This window comes from Marmota marmota, unplaced genomic scaffold (assembly GCF_001458135.2).
Source record: "Marmota marmota marmota unplaced genomic scaffold, marMar, whole genome shotgun sequence".
Classification (NCBI taxonomy): domain Eukaryota; kingdom Metazoa; phylum Chordata; class Mammalia; order Rodentia; family Sciuridae; genus Marmota; species Marmota marmota.
Genome location: NW_026000142.1, coordinates 3,395,256 through 3,413,141, shown reverse-complemented (window position 1 = coordinate 3,413,141; position 17,886 = coordinate 3,395,256). Strand labels below are relative to the sequence as shown.

General features: G+C 38.5%; 1 protein-coding gene across 5 annotated transcripts in view; it reads left to right on the top strand.

Moving 5' to 3' along the window:
- Asns (asparagine synthetase (glutamine-hydrolyzing)) overlaps positions 1-17,886 on the top strand; it is a 153,988-nt gene that overhangs the window by 78,968 nt on the left and 57,134 nt on the right. For 2 of the 5 annotated variants that reach the window (XM_048785973.1, XM_048785975.1), the window contains exon 3: positions 2,579-2,604. The exons of the other annotated variants lie outside the window; for them this stretch is intronic. The gene's annotated coding sequence lies outside the window, so the exon portion shown is untranslated. The remainder of the gene's footprint in view (positions 1-2,578; positions 2,605-17,886) is intronic. 5 annotated transcript variants of the gene reach the window in all.

The window sequence follows — 17,886 nt, the reverse complement described above, 5'->3', positions numbered from 1 at the left end:
ATGAACCTGCCCCTGTCCTCTTCTGGCTCTTTTGTATGTAGGCTAGAATTTGCAGCTGATCTTCTGGCCTATAGTAGATCCCATCCTGTGTAGCAAGAGAAAATGGAGGACCTGAAAATATAACCCAGAGTAACTTCTTCCTACAGATAGCCCTGCAGAAACCTGAAGAAAGCTTTGTTTGTTTGTTTGTTTTTGCAAAGGATCTTCATACCTGTGAACATGTCACCTGACTATGGGTGGGAATTATCAGAGTGGGGAAACCAGAGGGAACCAATGCTCAACTGTCCTGCAGCTCTACCTTACCTTGTCTACTCTCATAGCTTCCTTACACAATAGGTACTCTTAGGAGAAAAAAAAAATCAATGAAAAATTACATAAAATGGTCACACACACACACACACACACACACATACAATGTTAATAAAACAAAGAGAAAACTTGCCCAGACACCAACTACCAATGAATTAACTGTTGTGATTTTTCCATTTGCCTTTCTGATCTTGTCTATGTGCAATTTTTAAAAGAGAACAGATATAATCTGTAAAATCTGTGAATCTGAGGATTTCCCTCACTAATCATCCATCCTCAATTGAATTGATATCATCCACCACACTGAAAAAGATAAGACCTAAATTCTGGAAATTTGTAAAAACAGTATTCATTTTCATTAAATAGTTTTGTGTCATTTATATCATTTCTCACTTGTTTGGTTCAATAAGGAATACTGGGAGAACTTGGAGGTGGCAGAATATAAGGTAGGAGGTGAAGAATATGTTAAATCTTCCTCTCCAATCCTATCATAGGTCTTTGGGAGCTCTCCTGGATATATGGAGCCAGAAGTAGAGGAAAACACCAAAATATGAATTAATTGTCATAGTTATTACAGCAACTCGGCCATCCCCTGCCATGATTTCTCTGCTGTACATTTATGGCTTCCATTGACTGTTGGTCCCATGTTTTTCCCTAGCCAATAATCTCTTTTACCAAGAAAATAGATGCCATGAGATATAAGCTTTTTCTATCTCTCAATTCCTCTTTTGAGGCTTACCCCTAGTAATACCCAAAGTTTGCCATTTTATCTAATGCAGAGAGATAGGAGCCCCTTCTCTCATTCTGGGGACAAAGCTCCTTCTCCTTAGCCATCCTCTGGGAAATCTGCTTTACTTATCAGCCTCCATGTGAAAAGAAGATTTTTCTGTAGTCAGAGTTTTTCTCTCACCCCCTGAATTTATCTCCTCCATTCCTAAATAAAAGACCTTCTGTCATCAAAACATTTCTGACCATAAACTCTTAAACCTCCATCCTAAATAAAAGACCTTCTGTCATCAAAACATTTCTGATCTGGCTGGGGATGTGGCTCAAGCGGTAACGTGCTCACCTGGCATGTGCAGGGCACTGGGTTCGATCCTCGGCACCACATAAAAATAAAGATGTTGTGTCCACCGAAAACTGAAAAATAAATATTAAAAAATTCTCTCTCTCTCTCTTAAAAAAAATCTACAAAACAAAACAAAACATTTCTGACCATAAACTCTTAAACCATCTTAAACCATTGTCCACACTTGTCATCATCACCTTCTTATTCCTTTTTTCTCTTTAAAGCATTGTGTTTGGCTTCTACCATTAATTGCAGTTTAGAAGACCATCAGGATAGTGGGATGTTGATAAGGGGATGCCATTTTTTTCAGTCTTTGAGATACATCTCATGGGATGATTCTTTACTGGGAAAGTTACAATAACCTAGGGTTTGATACTCTGGATTTTTCTAGGGTTGATCGAACCCTAGAAGATTTAATACTAATCAAACTTATAAGTGACTGATGTATAAGGTAAAATATTAATCTATTAGGTTACAATGATAAATATTATTGTCATGTAAATCAGAATATTTATGTACGTATTATGTGACTAATGCATTCTTTCTTAGTAGAAATTAAATATAAGTGCTATTGGAAAGCTGGGAAATTCAAGCCAGGGAATTTAATTGTATGCTTGTATGGCTAATGGCCTCAAGTTTTAAAAGCCAGACACATCTATTTTTATAATACAATATTCTGAAGGACCAGACTTCATTTGCTTATAGTTCAGAGTACTTAGGATAAAGCAAGATACTTGTTGTCAACTTTTATGTTTTAGTCTGACTCTGCAATTCATAAAGTTCATTCTATTCTTTTTCCTTTGGACATGTTGCTATCTTTAGTTAACCTTCTCTTCTTCACATTAACGTAACAGCTAACACTTACTGGACAAATTTTATATGCTGGGCATTTTTTTCCAACATTTATCATCTATAGTCCTTACTTTGAGCCAAGAGTTGTTAGTATGTCTGTTTTGTAGATGAGACTTTGCAAGACTTATTATTTTGCTCAAGACCACAGAGCTAGTAAGTAGCAGAGCTAGGACTTAAACACAGATTCCAATGACATCAAAGCTGATCTTCTTAAGCATTGTCCTGTCTTTGACCTAGTATATCTGTGGATAGACTCTGGCTTGAGTTCTCAGGTAATGATTTTCTATCTCTGCTTCAAATAAGATTGATTCAAGAAGATTGAAAAATACATATTTCTTTTCCCTTTAGGCCCCGGTGAAACAGAATTCCAAAGGGTGAGTCTTCCATCTGTGATTTATTTTAAAGTTTCATAAGTATTTTCACTTACATCAAAGAGTGACAACCTATGTTCAGAAGACTTACATCTAATTTTCTATTGCATTATCAATGGGATGTTTGTCTGCCATGTTTGAATTTAACATGACAAAACTGAGTATTTCATCTTCCTGCAAAATCTGCTTTATTAGTATGCTCAGCAATAAAAATACACAGGAAGAAACTCTCAGGTGGAAAGGTTTACTGTTGAGTAAATGAATTCAAGTCAGATGATCTTATTAAACAGACTTAATGTTTCTAGTGCCACCTTCCACCCGGTCTCCAGTGATAGAAACATCAGAATCATCCTGTAGCTCCCTCATCTATCAGGCAGAAGTACAGACTGTACTGCTGCATTCCCTCTTACCTATGTACTTAGTGTGTGCACCAGTCCCTCCCTCCACCCTGTACACTGTCACTAGTTATATTGCCAATAGATACATCTGATCATGCCACCTCCTGCTTAAAAACCTTTCTAACCCTGTTATCTCCAGAAGGAACTATGCTCTCAACATTGTCTCCTACAACTTCGAGAACATGAAACAGTGCCTCTGCATAGCCTTAACTTCCACCACTGCTCATCACCATCTGAGCTCTGGTAGATGACCTGGTTCAAAACTTACCTAGACTTTCCCTGCTGTACTGTCACTGTCCATGTGTGAAATGTCCCTCCATTGGTCTTCACTGAGGGGCAATGCAATGCTTCCCAAGCCTTGCTGACTGTGAAATTCACTGGGGGGTGGGGGTGAGGGGTTGCTTTAACACACATATGCATATATTCTCTCCCCCACCCCCAACCCTTGGAGGTTTGAATAGAATATTCTTTCTTTTAATTTTTTTAAATTAAATTAAATTTCCTTCCAAGAAAAATCTACCATCATTCAGTTTTTAGAAAGTGCTATTTTATTGGAAGTTACATGACATTAGAATCATTTGGTCTAAGATTTGAATCTCATCCCAGCTACTTAATTCAGTCATATCTTAGCTATAGGGTATCTGGCAAATAATTTCACATTTCTGAGTCTCCACTTTTCAGGTGGTAGATGAGGATAGAAAACATTCATTTTATAATGCTGGTATAATTGCTAGAAATGAAATATATAGACTATCTTAAATATGTTAGCTACTTCACAAACCATAGGTATCCTTATTGTTATCATTGGTAAGTGTCACCTGAAAAACAAGACTCTACCTCAGAGCAAAGCCTGTCCAAGGAAGGAGGCATGACCCTTGTCCTTGGAAAGACCCACAGAGCACTCCTAGGCACATACCCACCCTTCTGAGTTGTTTATCTACAAATAACAGGAGAGATCTGCTGTGCCAGGTGTCCCTGACTCAGTCAGGCTAGGTGGGGACCCATAGCAACCCCCTAGCAGCCACCAATTAGCATGAGACAGGGAAATACCTGGGATGCTAGATAACCCTCCCAGTAGTTTATGGTGGTTGATAACTTTTTGGGAAACCCTGTAGTTCAGCAGGAACACCCCTCATGGCTTAAACCAATCAGTTCAAAGGAATCCCCCTCTTTTACTAGCCAATCACCCTTACCCAACTTGTTCCCACCAGTGAATGTGCTAATCCTGTTTTAGAGTTGTTTTATGATTTTCCTGAGGTGTGTGATGATTTGCTAAGAGATGCTGTGAGGTATGTGAAGTCCCTGCCTTCCCCAAAGAGTGTATAAAACTGCTGCAAACCCTGGGCTTGGGGCCTCTCAGCATCACCAGTTGCTGTGTGCAAGTGGAGGACCGAGCTAGCTCACGATAAACACCTCTTTGCTACTTACATTGATCTTGGTCTCTGGTGGTCTTTTGGGGGTCCCGAATTCGAGCATAACACACCTGCTCCACAAAACTTTCCCTTGACTTTCTCAGACATCTGGTTATTCTCTCCCCTAAAGCAAAATTTTGCCTTTTGTTTTAGGATAGGTAGTATATATGTAGATTTAAAACTGTAGTAGAAAAACAAAGAAACATTATTTTGTTCCTCTAAATCCAATTCAGTTTTTTTCTGAACTCTAGTATGGATGGGGTGTTCAAGCTAAGATATTATTCAGTATATTGCTTCCTTCCCTAGGCTTAGGGAGTCCACACAGCCCTGGAAGGAACCTCTCATCCTAGGGCCACTGTGGTCATTGTTATAGTCCACATGATCCCTTTAAGGCAGATAGCTTCATGACTTCTGTGCCAAATTTATACCTAGAGATTGGAATAGTGTCCAACCATCCAGAAAATTACTAAATGGGCCACTCCCATCCAAGGTCCATTGCTCTCTGAGGCATGGCAGTGAGAGTTTCTATTAACCCAGAGCCCTGTTCTCTGAGCCACTAGAGAAATTCTAAAGCCCACCCCTGCCTTTGCTTCTCTTCTCCAAGAGATTGTCATCTTCTACTTTCTTGGAGATATCCTTTCTCCCTGGACAATTCAGAATTCTGGTTCCATCTTGCATGGAAATGACTTCTAGGTACCTGGCAAACTTAACACTTCTGGCTTACAGAAACTTTTAACACATACCCTGAGGCAAATTAACTCTGATTACTTTTTGCAGAAGATAAAGAGAAAAGTAATTACATTGATGAGAGTGATAAATAATTTAGTACTTGTATCACTTTTCTATCAGTTTTGTGTTAATTACTTTGTATTCCAAGTCTTCACCTCTTTTAACTGTACAATGAATCCGATTAATTCGCATTAGTTTTGGGGTTTATGCATTTCATATATCCAGACTAGCCTTGATCTCTGAACCAATGGGATATTTAATAAATGATAGCTGAGACAATGGATAAGGCAACAAATAAGTAAGTCTCTAATGCATGAATTACTTGGCTCTACAAATTAGTTCTTTATAACCTTTTGAAAATACATTGCTTTATTGCACTTTACAAAAGTAACTTAGACTGTTGTCAAGTCAAATAATATATAGAGAAGTATGAATTTAAAAGATAACATTTTATAATTTTTAATAGTCTGTCCTTGTTTTATGTAGGAGGATTGTGAGTTTCTAACTGATTTATGAGGAATTTGTATTAAAGTTGAACATAATATCTAAAGTATAAAACTTCTTCAAGTTTCCTTCCTGAAGTTAGCACACCTACAGGAATTTATAGAGCATGAAAGAACCTGATGGTAAAAATCTGTAGTTCTGTACCTGCACAGTTCTTTTTAGTGCCTGGCCTGGGAGAAGTATTGGAGAATACACAGCTAACAAATAGTTCACATTTTTAGAAATGATAATTAATTAGAGATCTAATCAGGGGTCTTCAGCTCCAGTCATGGGACCAAACCTGTTTTTGTACATAAAGTCTTAGGGAAACACAGCCACTCCCACTCATTTACATTTTGCCTGCTACTACAATGTCACAGTTGAGTTGTTTGGACAGAGACATAGGTGACCAGCATAGGTGACTTGCTTTTGGCCCTTGGCAGAGAAAGTTTGCTGACCCTTCTAATTCACTGTTCCCATTTGCTTGCTATGGACTCTTACAAGCCCCTGAATTTATTAAAAACACCCATGAATCTGTGTATTTAATAAATTTGACTATGGTGAGAATGTATCTGACTCAAAGATGAATTTTCAAATGTATGTTGTAATAAAATGCAAATTAATTTCAAGGTAGTTTTTTTTTTTTTTTTTTTTTTGTACTAGGAATTGAACCCAGGGGCACTTAACCACTGAGCCACATTCCATGCCCTTTTTAAAATATTTTATTTAGATACAGGGTCTTGTATGAGTTTCTTAGGGTCTCGATAAGTTGCTGAGGCTGGCTTTGAACTCATGATCCTTCTGCCTCAGCCTCCAGAGCCACTGGCATTACAGGCATGTGCCATTATGCCCAGCCTATAGTAGCTATTTATCTTTGTGTGTGTGTGCTTTAAATTAGGAGATATCAAAAAATACATTTTGTATTGTGGAGTTCCTTGGATTTGTTTTTGTGTTAAGGATTTAATTTTTGAAAAATGATTGGGAAACATTGGTCCAGTTAACTCTATAAACCAAGAAGACTGCCTTAAAAACACAAAAATCATAATCAATTAAAAATGTGAGATTAATTATACCATATATGTGTTCACTGATGCCAAGACCAAATTCTATTTTGTAATAAATATGGTGGGTAAAAAATATTAGCTTGAGTCTAAGATGAAATAATAGCAACCATTTCCTGAACATTGAGCTGTGCCAGACATTGTCCTAAGTGCTGTACATGAACTGACTCCTCGAATCATCACAACATCATATGGTATTGTCAAGCTATGAACAAAGCCCCATGTTATGTTCAGATTTAGAAACTGCCAGTACTTTAATTTCCTTATTATTTTAAATATGATCATTTTTTGTAAAAATAAAAGAATAATAATTAATTAACTTTTGCAGGAGGGAGCTCAATAATCTTTATTATTATTTCTAAAACACAAAAGTTTTCTCAATTAATGATGTCTTTTTGGAGAATAAAAAAGAAAAGAAAAAAGAAAAGAATTTATAAAACATCACTTACACCTTAAATTAAGTAATTGTCATTTATTTTATGAGTTAGAAAAATTCAACCACAGAGTCCCATTTCTTTATAGTGAAAGAAAGAAATCACAGAGGAAACCTGTTGTGAGTCACACAGAACAATTAAAATGATTCTTTGTTAGGGCTGTGCTTTGAGGGGAGGTTTCTTTTACTTAAATTTTGATTGATTGAATTTTGTTTCCTTACCTTCTCAAAATAAGGCCTTTTATAACAACTGTATATGTCAATAAAGTATCTGTACTTTCCAAATCACTCTTTTGTCTTCAAGAGTGGCAAGATTCAAGGTTCCTGAACTGATTGATTTATAACCAAGGACAAATTATAAGACAGATGTATTTTTTTAGTTCCAATTTTATTTTAAGAAAAAGAAGGTGTGCTTTACAGTTCTACAGTAGCTACTGATATTATTTTAACTTTTAAGGAAGTGAGAAACTGAGACAGAAGGTGGCCAAGTAACTTGTGCCAAATTATATAGTCACCAAATAGCAGGAATCAGACTAGGATTTTCACAACCATCTTCTTCTGCTTCATTGTGCATAGGAGGATTTTATTCTTAAAGCTTGAAGATTCAGTTAAGAAATTAAAAAATGTACCAGTAGGACTTCAGTATTGGAGTAGGGTGAAGTCATGAAGACATATTTTATAATAAATGGTAGAGTTGAAATATAGTTACATTCTGCTGTACAAAAGTAGAGTATTTGCATTATTATCCACTTTCTTTGGGGCTACTGTTCTGTCAGTCATCCTTTTCAGGGTACTGAAATTATTATTAATTAGATTAGGCTTCCTTAGAAAAAGCAAAGGGCTAGAATGGGAAGAATTGGGGCTCTGTATTCAGACTTAGGGGTGATATGGGGGTCCTGAACTAGACCCAATACTTGTGTATCATTTATAAGTGATTCATTTGGGATCTGTGTTTTCATTTTAAGTATGGGGAAATGCTTATTTTTGAAGTTGCTTGATTATTATCCTAAATATTGATAAATACTTCCATTCTTTTAGTGCTATGTTGCAAAATAGCCCATACTTGTTAAGTACTGTATAAAGGGGGCACACTTTATTTTGTGTCTGAGTATTGTTTTTTCTTCCTCTCAGACTGCATAACTCTTTTGAGAACCACTGACTTACTGCATAGAATTTGAGGGCTGCAAGTATTAGGTTGAATCATAGCAAAATAGCTTATTAGTTACTGTTTATGAACTCCACAAGTGTCATTGTCATCTGGTCCAACATCATCCTTTAGGAAAACGTGAGAGTAGCTACATGGCCAAAGGCCATATAATTAGTCAATGATAAAACTGCACAGGTAACTTAATGCTCTTGGTTTCTGGTTAACATTGTCTCCCAGTTCATAGAAAAGATGAAACTGGTCAATAATCAAACGTCTGGTCACTGTGCTGGGTGTCAGTGGCTAAAAAGATGAAGAAGAGCTTGTGGCTAGGGTAAAGCCACAGCTCCAAGTGCAGCCACCATATTCCAAGGCTGGTATATACATCAGCTTTCCTGTGTAGTCCAAGTGTGATATGTGCAATTAAGAACAAGGGATTGGTTTCCCTGGGAACAACTGGGAAGTACTGGCCCATTTCCTTTTATATGTGATAGCATAAACCCATCTCTCATCCAGCTATGTCCTTTGTTATCAATCTCATTTAGGAGACATTCTTGGAGCATTAACTTTCTGTCAAACATTATGGAATATTTGTAGTAGGGTAGTAAAAATGAACACTTATAGAATTCTTAGGTTGTGACAGATACTGTCCTATTGAGCTCACAGGTATTACTTAACATTATTTTTTACAATAACCCTATAGCGGTAGTATCAGTATTGTCATCATGTCACTTTTATAGATGAGGAACTGGGATTATACAGCTTGTCCAATATGTGAACCCAGGAAGTTTGATTTTATAGCTCATGTCCATTACTATGCTTTGCAACCTGTTACTTAAAGTGGTAAATAACATACAGTCATACTACTCTCTACATACAGTCAAAGAGAGAGGAATTAGAGGGAAATAATAACCATGGTGATTAGCCTTTCCATTAAAAGATGTCCTTCAGGGGCCTTGCTGCCTTTTTAACTGCATATCTTCTTGAAACACTTGCTACATTTAAGTGGGATCTGCCAGGAGGTTTAGGGTCTCCCTTCTTCTAGTACCCTGGAGTTAGAAGAGAGAAAGTCTTTGTCCCGAGATACCAGCAGTCTACACTTCTCTGATGAATAGATTGAGGAGAAGCATTGCCCAGAGAGGTCCACACCCTTCCTTCATCTCCAAAGAAGGATGCTTAGCTGATGTTGGGGTAAGAAGGGATGTACAAATGATTTCATTGCTCAACTCTCTTGTAGTTTTCCCCCTTAGATCTTGGGCCCCCACGTCCCTCTGCACCCCTTTCCCCTTTCCTCTACCTAAAACCTTGTTAACGAGAGCTCACAGAATGTATAATTTACCTTTTTGAAATGTAGTGCATCTGTAAAGTCCGGCTACTTTGGCACATATGTCAGAGATTATAAGGATTAAATGTGATAAGAACATCTGGATCATCTCTCTTATTGAAGAAAATTCATACCACAGATTGTACCACAAACTATTTTTCCCTTCCCTTCCCTTCTCTTCCCTTCTGGATCCTCAGTGGTGCTCAGTGAATCCTTTAAACTGTAGCTGGTTAAATCCCTTTTCCTAGTTCCTTACTGGGGATCATGAAATCACTTTATCCTTAGCAAGCTCACACTCAACAGACAACTTTGCCTTTTATTTTTAAAAGAAAACAGAATTTTTAAAAAATTTGTTCTGATTAGTTATACATGATAGCAGAATGCATTTTTACACATTGTACACAAATGGAGCACAATTTCTCATTCCTCTGACTCTACATGGTGCAGAGTCACACCATTAGTGTAATCATACACGTATATAGGGTAATAATGTCTGTCTCTTTCTACTGTCCTTCCCATCCCCACAACCCACCTCTCCCCTTAATCCCTTCTACACACAAAAAAAGTTCCTTCATTCTTCCCTATCCCTTCGCCCCACTATAGATCAGCATCTGCTTATCAGAGAAGACACTTGGCCTTTGTTTTTTGGGGGATTGGCTTATTTTATTTAACATGATATTCTTTAGATCCATCCATTTACCTGCAAGTACCATAATTTCATTCTTCTTTGAGGCTGAGTAATATTCCATTGTGTATCTGTACCAAATTTTCTTTATCCATTCATCTGTTGAAGGGCATCTAGTTTAGCTATGAGAATTAAGCTGCTATAAACCTTGATGTTGCAGTGTCCCTATAGTATGCTGATGTTAAGTCCTTTGAATATAAACCAAGGAGTGGGATAGCTGGGTCAAATGGAGGTTCCATTCCAAGTTTTCTGAGGAATCTCCCCTGCTTTTCATAGTGTTTGTACCAATTTGCAGTCCCACCAGCAAAGTATGAGTGTACCTTTCCCCCACATACTCACCAACATTTATTATTGCTTGCATTCTTGATAATTGCCATTCTAACTGGAATGAGGTGAAATCTTAGAGTAGTTTTGATTTGTAAGAAAACAGAAATCTTGAGATACAATCTTTAATGCATCTTTCCTTCTTCTAAGAAAACACCTGAATGCATTGCCTGATTGTTTATTTCCAAAAAGTGGAAATTCTGCCTTTTCAAGCTCAAGTTTTCCACCCACACTAAAAAATAAGGTCCTTACTCTTGGGGAGGTACTATGCCAAAGTGGAGAATAGGTAATAAACACACAATCCATGAAGAATATTTTCTGCTAGCCAAATATGCTTTGAAGATAGCATAGGAAAACTTGACTTGAAGTGGTAAATAGAAGCCTTTCTGGGTGACATGAAGCTAAGACAAAACAATCATGTGAAGATCAATGAACATCAAGTCTCTACAGAGAGAACAATCTTTAGAAAAACCCTCTAGGAATAAGGAGCTTGAGGCAGGTGAGGAGAGAAGGTCAGCCCATGATGCTGATCTGCAGTAAGCATGAGAGAGCACAGGGGACACCAGATAAGAGCAAAGCTGTCCAATAGAACTTCTGCAGTAATGGCAATGTACAAGATGCTAACCACTATGCAAATGGCCATTTACATTTAAGTTCATATAAATTAAGAAAAATCTAAAATAAAGCTTTTCAATTTCACTAGCCACATTTCAGATATTTAGCAGCTGCATGTGGCTGGTATTGGATAGTATGGAGTTACAGAATGAACAGAAACTACCTAAGTGAAATATTTGCTAACTAAAATAAGGAGTCCTCCTGGGATTATTTGCTAAGTGTGATAAGAAGCTACTGAAAAGTTTGAAGCAGGGGACTGCTGTGGTTAATTTACATAATAAAGATCCTTAGGGCTGCTGGGAAGAGAGCAGGGGGTTGGAAAGCAACCAAGAGAGGAAATGGGGAGACTGCAGAAGCCACTGCAGTTGTTCAGAAGAAAGATGGGGTTGCTAGGACCAGGGTGATGGCAACAAGTCAAAGTAGAGATAGATTAGGGATTTATTTTGGTAATAAACCCAAAGTTGATGAATCACACGTGAGACATGAAGGAAAGAAAATAACCATGGATAATTTCAAGATTTTTGGTTTAAATAAAAATTATTCCATTATATGTATTAAGGTCGTTAATTAGGTTCCTCCTGTTTTTAATGTGGATTCCATTCTCTTTCTTCTAATGATTGATAAATTTCCATGATTAAACTTAGAGCACTTCAGAATTGCCTGAGTCAGCTAGTGGGTTCTGCCAGTCCCTGAGACCTTGCTTGACATTGCTGTTTTCCAAGCAACCAGTGACTTTCTCACAGGCACGAAAATGCCTGTCTGTTCCAATCCTGCTTAACGGCTGTAAGATGTTTGTTCACCTGTTGGTTCACTCCCTTCCCCCACTGACTCCCAGACCCCTTGCTCCTGACACTCTTGTTGCCTCCCACCTATGCCTCTTTTCCTCTCCTGGGCTCCCTCCCAATGTTGCATCCTCCAGACTCAGTCTTTTTTATCTTTCTTATGAATCCATGTAATCAGATCTACTCTGTCATCTACATTTTTCCTCTACACTTTGCAAGTTCACAAATTTATAGAATGACAGCATCAGGCACTTTTGTGAGCCAGGAACTTTGCTAATTGATTTGCAAACATCATCTCATTTCCTTCTTCTGGAACATTAAGGAGTAGGTATGACTATTCTAATTAAAAATGGCGGGCTTGGATTTAAAGCTGCCCCACCCAGTTCCTGGGCTCTAGTCCTGACCACTGTGGCTTCTGCTGTACAGTCCCAGCTAGGACCTCAGGTTTCCACACTGATGCTTTGAGCTGCCTAGTGGACAACACATGCATAGAACTCAAGCATGTGAAAATAGACATAAAAAACATTTTTATTATGTGCTCCTTCCTATGAATGACATCTCCCAGGAGATAAACAATACAAAATGGAATTACAACCTTTTCTTGTATTCCTTATTGGTTTCATGGTACAACAGCCAAGCTAGTCTCCAAAACTAGAAACATTATTGTCTTGCTTCTCTTCCTTCCCAGGTCTTGAAAGGTATACCTCAGAGGTGGCTTTACCTGTAGGAACTCAGGTAGAGTTTGGGAACTATTCTGGCCTGCATTAGGATCACCTGGAGGGCTTGATAACCCCCAGATTGTTGGGTCCCATACTCAGAGGTCTGAAGGCAGGGGAAAAAATGTGCATGTCTTCATTTCCAGTTGATGCTTCTTCTTCAGGGACCATGCTCAGAACCATGGTCTACAGTATGTCATGCATCTCAGCTCCACTAACCATGGAGCAGGTGAACTGGAAGAGCACTTGGCACTGTGTCAAGTGCCGAAGAAGTAAAATGAAAGAAGATTCATTTTGTTTGGGGATGCAAAGGAAGGCTCTGGGAAATCTGCTCTGAATTGATGAGAGTCTTCTACTGTTCTGACTCTTCCCGTTTACCTCATCATTTATTCAATACATTCAATCTGTGGAGTAGATGTTCTAATTTTGGACTGTGAGATTTTGCATTTGAAGATGACAACTAATAGTTTAAAATTAAGGGAGTCGGAGAAAATAAGATGCAGGAGGGAAAAATAATGCTGATATTGTTTAGACTCTTTTCCCTGAAAGAGGATAAATAAATATAATATGTCTGGGAATGTCTGGGAATAGGGGCTCTTTTCTCTCTGACAAATAGACCTTATAAGCCCAAACTTCATCATCCAGAGTCACATTTCTTTCCTGGCTTACAAATACAGCACTGATTCCTCCTCCTCCTCTCCAACATCTCCTTCCTGACACCTCAGCCTCTAGTCTAAGCTAGAATCTTTGTGGCGGCATCAGAGTCCATTCCCCTTTTCATAAGTACTTGTTAAAAATGATGAAATGTCTGGTCTGCATTCAAATTGCCTGATGAGCAGGGCATAAGAGGGCAAAGACAGCCCAGGGGAAAACTGCGGCTGGCTGCTTCTGCTGTCTCCATCTCTCCCATTCTTCGAGACCCCCACTCTGCTCCAGTAATTTGCAGAGCCCCATAAACTTTGGACTCCACTCTCCCGGGAAGGTCACATCATCACTGTGTCCCTGCATCTGGTGGGCTGAGGATACTTGGCTGACTAATCCAACAGCACATTATGGAGAAAAGCCAACACTGTGAGGGTCCTGTTTATTTCTCTCCACCTAACTTGTTTTCTTAACTTGTTGAAATATTAAATATTTTGAAGTAAGTTCTGATTCTTGTGTGGTAGAATATTTTGAAAAATGTTTTCCCATGAGTTCTTATTATTAGTTAAGCCATGATTCAGTATCCCAGGGTAGGGCTCACCGTGTGCCCCAGTTCTCCCTTTACCACCCTGAGAGAAGGACGCGGGAAAAGGAGACGTACAGTGGAGCCAGTTCTTCTCAAGAAACATGCCTTCGGCCCAGTGGTTGAGACTTGTAAATGTTTGGTACCATTTGCACATTGCTGTCTCATCAGGATGGAAGTCCAGTTGGCTCTACCAGCAATTTGGGGTCTGGTTCTGGTTGAAAATATGGCTGTCAAAAGGAGGGGCCTTCTCATTCTTGGTTTTGGTCTTAATATTTTCTGCATGGTGCTAACTCCTGGCATGGGTGTTGGTAGGCGTTCTGAGCAGCCTAGAGATGCCCCCAGAGCAGCTCAACAACACTCAATAGATTTCTATGTGAGAGAATCCTAAGAGACCTTTGACTTTTTTCCACCTTTTTTTTTTAAACAGGTACATTATTTGTATATAATGGTGATATTTGTTGCTACATATTTGTACATGCACACAATATAATAATATAATTTGATCAGTATCATTCCCCAATATTTCCCCTTTCTCTTCCCTCCTCTCTGCTCCTGGTGAGACTTTTAACTTGTTAATAGATCTAATATAGGAAGGGGTTAATGTCAAGAAAAAAGTAATAATAATTCTTTAGTAATATAAAGTTTGAACTGCAGTATGATATAACTTGGTCTTTAGCTGCATTCTGATTTTTTATGTAATTTTATTTTATATTTTTATTTGTTCTTTTTAGATATACATGACAGTAGAGTGTATTTTGACATATTGTACATACATGGAGTATAAATTCCCTTTTTTTTTTTAACAGAAGGAAGATTGGGCAAGGCTCTCTTTTATTTATTTGTTTATTTTGCCATACAATTTTTGTTTTAATTTGCACAAGTACTGATCCTCAACTGACTGGAATTTTTTTGAGGGGAGGGGTACCAGGGGTTGAACTTAGGGGCCCTCAAACACTGAGCCACACCCCCAGTCCTATTTTGTATTTTATTTAGAGATAGGGTCTCAGTGAGTTGCTTAGCACCTTGCAGATGAGGCTGCTTTGAACATGCAATCCTCCTGCCTCTGCCTCCTGAGTTGCTGGAATTACAGGTATGCACCACCATACCCTGCTAACTTCCCATTCTTGAGGTTGTACACGATGTGGAGTTACACTGGTTTTGTATGCATATATGAACAAAGAAAGTTATGTCCATTTCATTCTACTATCTTTCCTATTCCCATCCCTCATACCTTCCCTTTATTCCCCTTGTCTAATCCAATGAAATCTTCCCGACCTGCCCCCTTATTGTGAATTAGCATCTGCATATCAGAGAGAACATTTGGCCTTTGGCTTTTGGGGATTGGCTTATTACACTTAGCAAGATAGTCTCCAGTTCCATCCATGTATCAGCAAATTCCATAATTTCATCTTCTTTATGGCTGAATAATATTTCATTATATAAATCACATTTCTTTATTACATCCTGAAATTTAAAAAGGAGGCTGGAAATTACTTCTCCTCCCAGCAAAGCCATCTGTTCTCAGGCAGCAGCATTAGGGCAACTGTCTCTTTGAGTTACTCTCTCACTGGAGAGGCCCCAAGTGAGAGCCAGATTCCAGGCTAGATCTCTAATTCTTTAATCATCCCAAATCTCATGACAATTCCAGGAGGTGGTTCTTTTACTGCCATTTGACAGGTGAAGGGATTGATGCTTAGGGATGTAAAGTCACCTGTAGGAAGGTCACACAGCCTGTAGAGATGAGTGTTTCTGATACTTGCAATGGAGAACAGGCAACAGGAATTTATTTAGGGCTATTTGCTGGGCACTGGATTAAGTCAAGTGAATACTAAAGGAATGAAGAACTGGAAGTTGGAAGAAGGGAAAATTATCATTTTGAGTAAAAAGGTTCTTTTTTTGGAGAATGACATCTGTGATGTCTCACAAGGGTGAGAGCTAATTTACTCTATCTGGTTGTAGTTGGACAATAGGCAGAAAAACATATCCATCTTTGAATGGAACTCTTCAATTCACTGGGGGTCGAGGTTCTAGTCTAGGAGGTAGTTAATCTGAGAAGGGTGGGGAATCCCTTTGATGAAGAGCATAGTGGTAGCTGATAACATTTTTGAGAAGGAAGGCATTTCAAGAGACAAGCTAGGGTCAATGGTGCACGTGAGGTTGGAAATGATGCTTGAAACAGAACTCTAGTCAGGTTTTCTGAAGGCGTTTGAGATAAAGAGTGGTGTGGCAGACCCGGGCTGCCCAGGCTTACCTAGTAGCTAAGTGTCAGGGATAGTGATGAGTTGAAGAGACTAGACCAGGGCTACAAATTATAGTTGTGGCTTTGGTTGAAGTCTGTGTATTTACTTGTGCTGATAAACCTGTCACGGGTTCTACTGTACTCCAGCACTACTGCCTTAGGATGCCCTGATCTTCAGGCAGATACTTGGAGGAGATGTGTTTTTCTTTTTCCTGCAAGGGATACAGCCAACTAACTCCTGCTGGCGTGGTATACGAGGACATTAAAATGCTACTGGACCCAAATGCAATGGATCTCAATTGAAGTATGAAGTGGTAGAGGGCAACCTCCAATTCATGGCCAGTTTATTTCTGCCATTTATTCAACACATGCCCTTGCTAGACACTGTAATTTACACCTTTCTAGGCATCGTATGTACCTCTATACCTTATAAGTTTGCAGTGTGAATATTTTAATTTCACTTAACAGTTGAGGCACTTAAGTTAAAAGAGGTAAAGATACTTGCTTGAAGTATCACAATTTGCAAGGGGATGAAGTTGGGTTTTCGTATAATTTATGTGATTCTAAAGGCAGTGTCCTCTCTACAACTTTGCTTGGCAGTGTTAGGCTGCAGAAATGTGCTCAAGCATGTGGTCTATACACTAGGCTTGGAACTAGGTGGCTGGAATTGAATGGATCTCAATTATGCATTCTCAATGAGGATGAAACTGCCCACGAGGGGACACTTAAAAATTCTTAGGTCTTATAATCATTTCTGGCAGAAATACACACACACACACACACACACACACACACACAACTGTACCTTTAACACAGTAACAGCTATTACTTTTAAATCCACGTCATCACCTTGAGCGAATGCCTGATCAATCTCCCCTTGATTCAACTTATTCCAGTGGATCCAATGTTATATTTCTTCTTTCCTGATCCAACATGTCTGAGGATTCATTCTTTGTGGACAAAAGAATGAGAATAATGATGGTGTCCACTAGCAATAGGAATATTTGAGTGAGAAACACTATATTTTCCCTCAGTAGATAGTAGAAGGCCACTGTGGAAAGGGTTGAATTTGGAATTGATTTTGGAAATGAAACTAATGGCATTTGTGGATGGACTGGATTTACTAGAGAGGGAAAGAGCATACTTGCCCATTTTTTTGTTTGAATATCATTTTTAAACCAATATTCAGATTATTTGTTTGTTTGTTTGTTGGGAATGAAATGGGCTCTTCGCTGTTGACAAGATTATTTCTGAGTTGCAAAAATTATCCTTCCTCCCCATTTTTGTAATTGCTATATTTTCAATTCGATTTTGGCCACAATTAGATAGATAGTGAGGGGATACTTTTTTCTTATATCAGTAGTGGAAACCTTAGCAATAGGCATTAACTGTTCCAGGTATGTCAAATAGACCTATCAGTTTTTCTTTTTTAGCCATATTAGTACTATTAATGATGTTCTTGTTTTGAAGCCTGGTTATTTTTTCTCTCTTGCAATTATGACATGATACTGATAATTAACCTTCTATAGCTCCAGCAATGCTGCCACGCTGCCCTGGTATTTCCCCATTGTCCTTCAAGCATTGGAACTCCCACATTAACTCAAGATTAATGTTCACTTTCTATCTTTAGGATTGGAATCTACTTCCTACTTGCTGAAACTCTTTCCTCTCTCCCTCTCCCTCTCCCTCTCCCTCTCCCTCTCCCTCTCCCT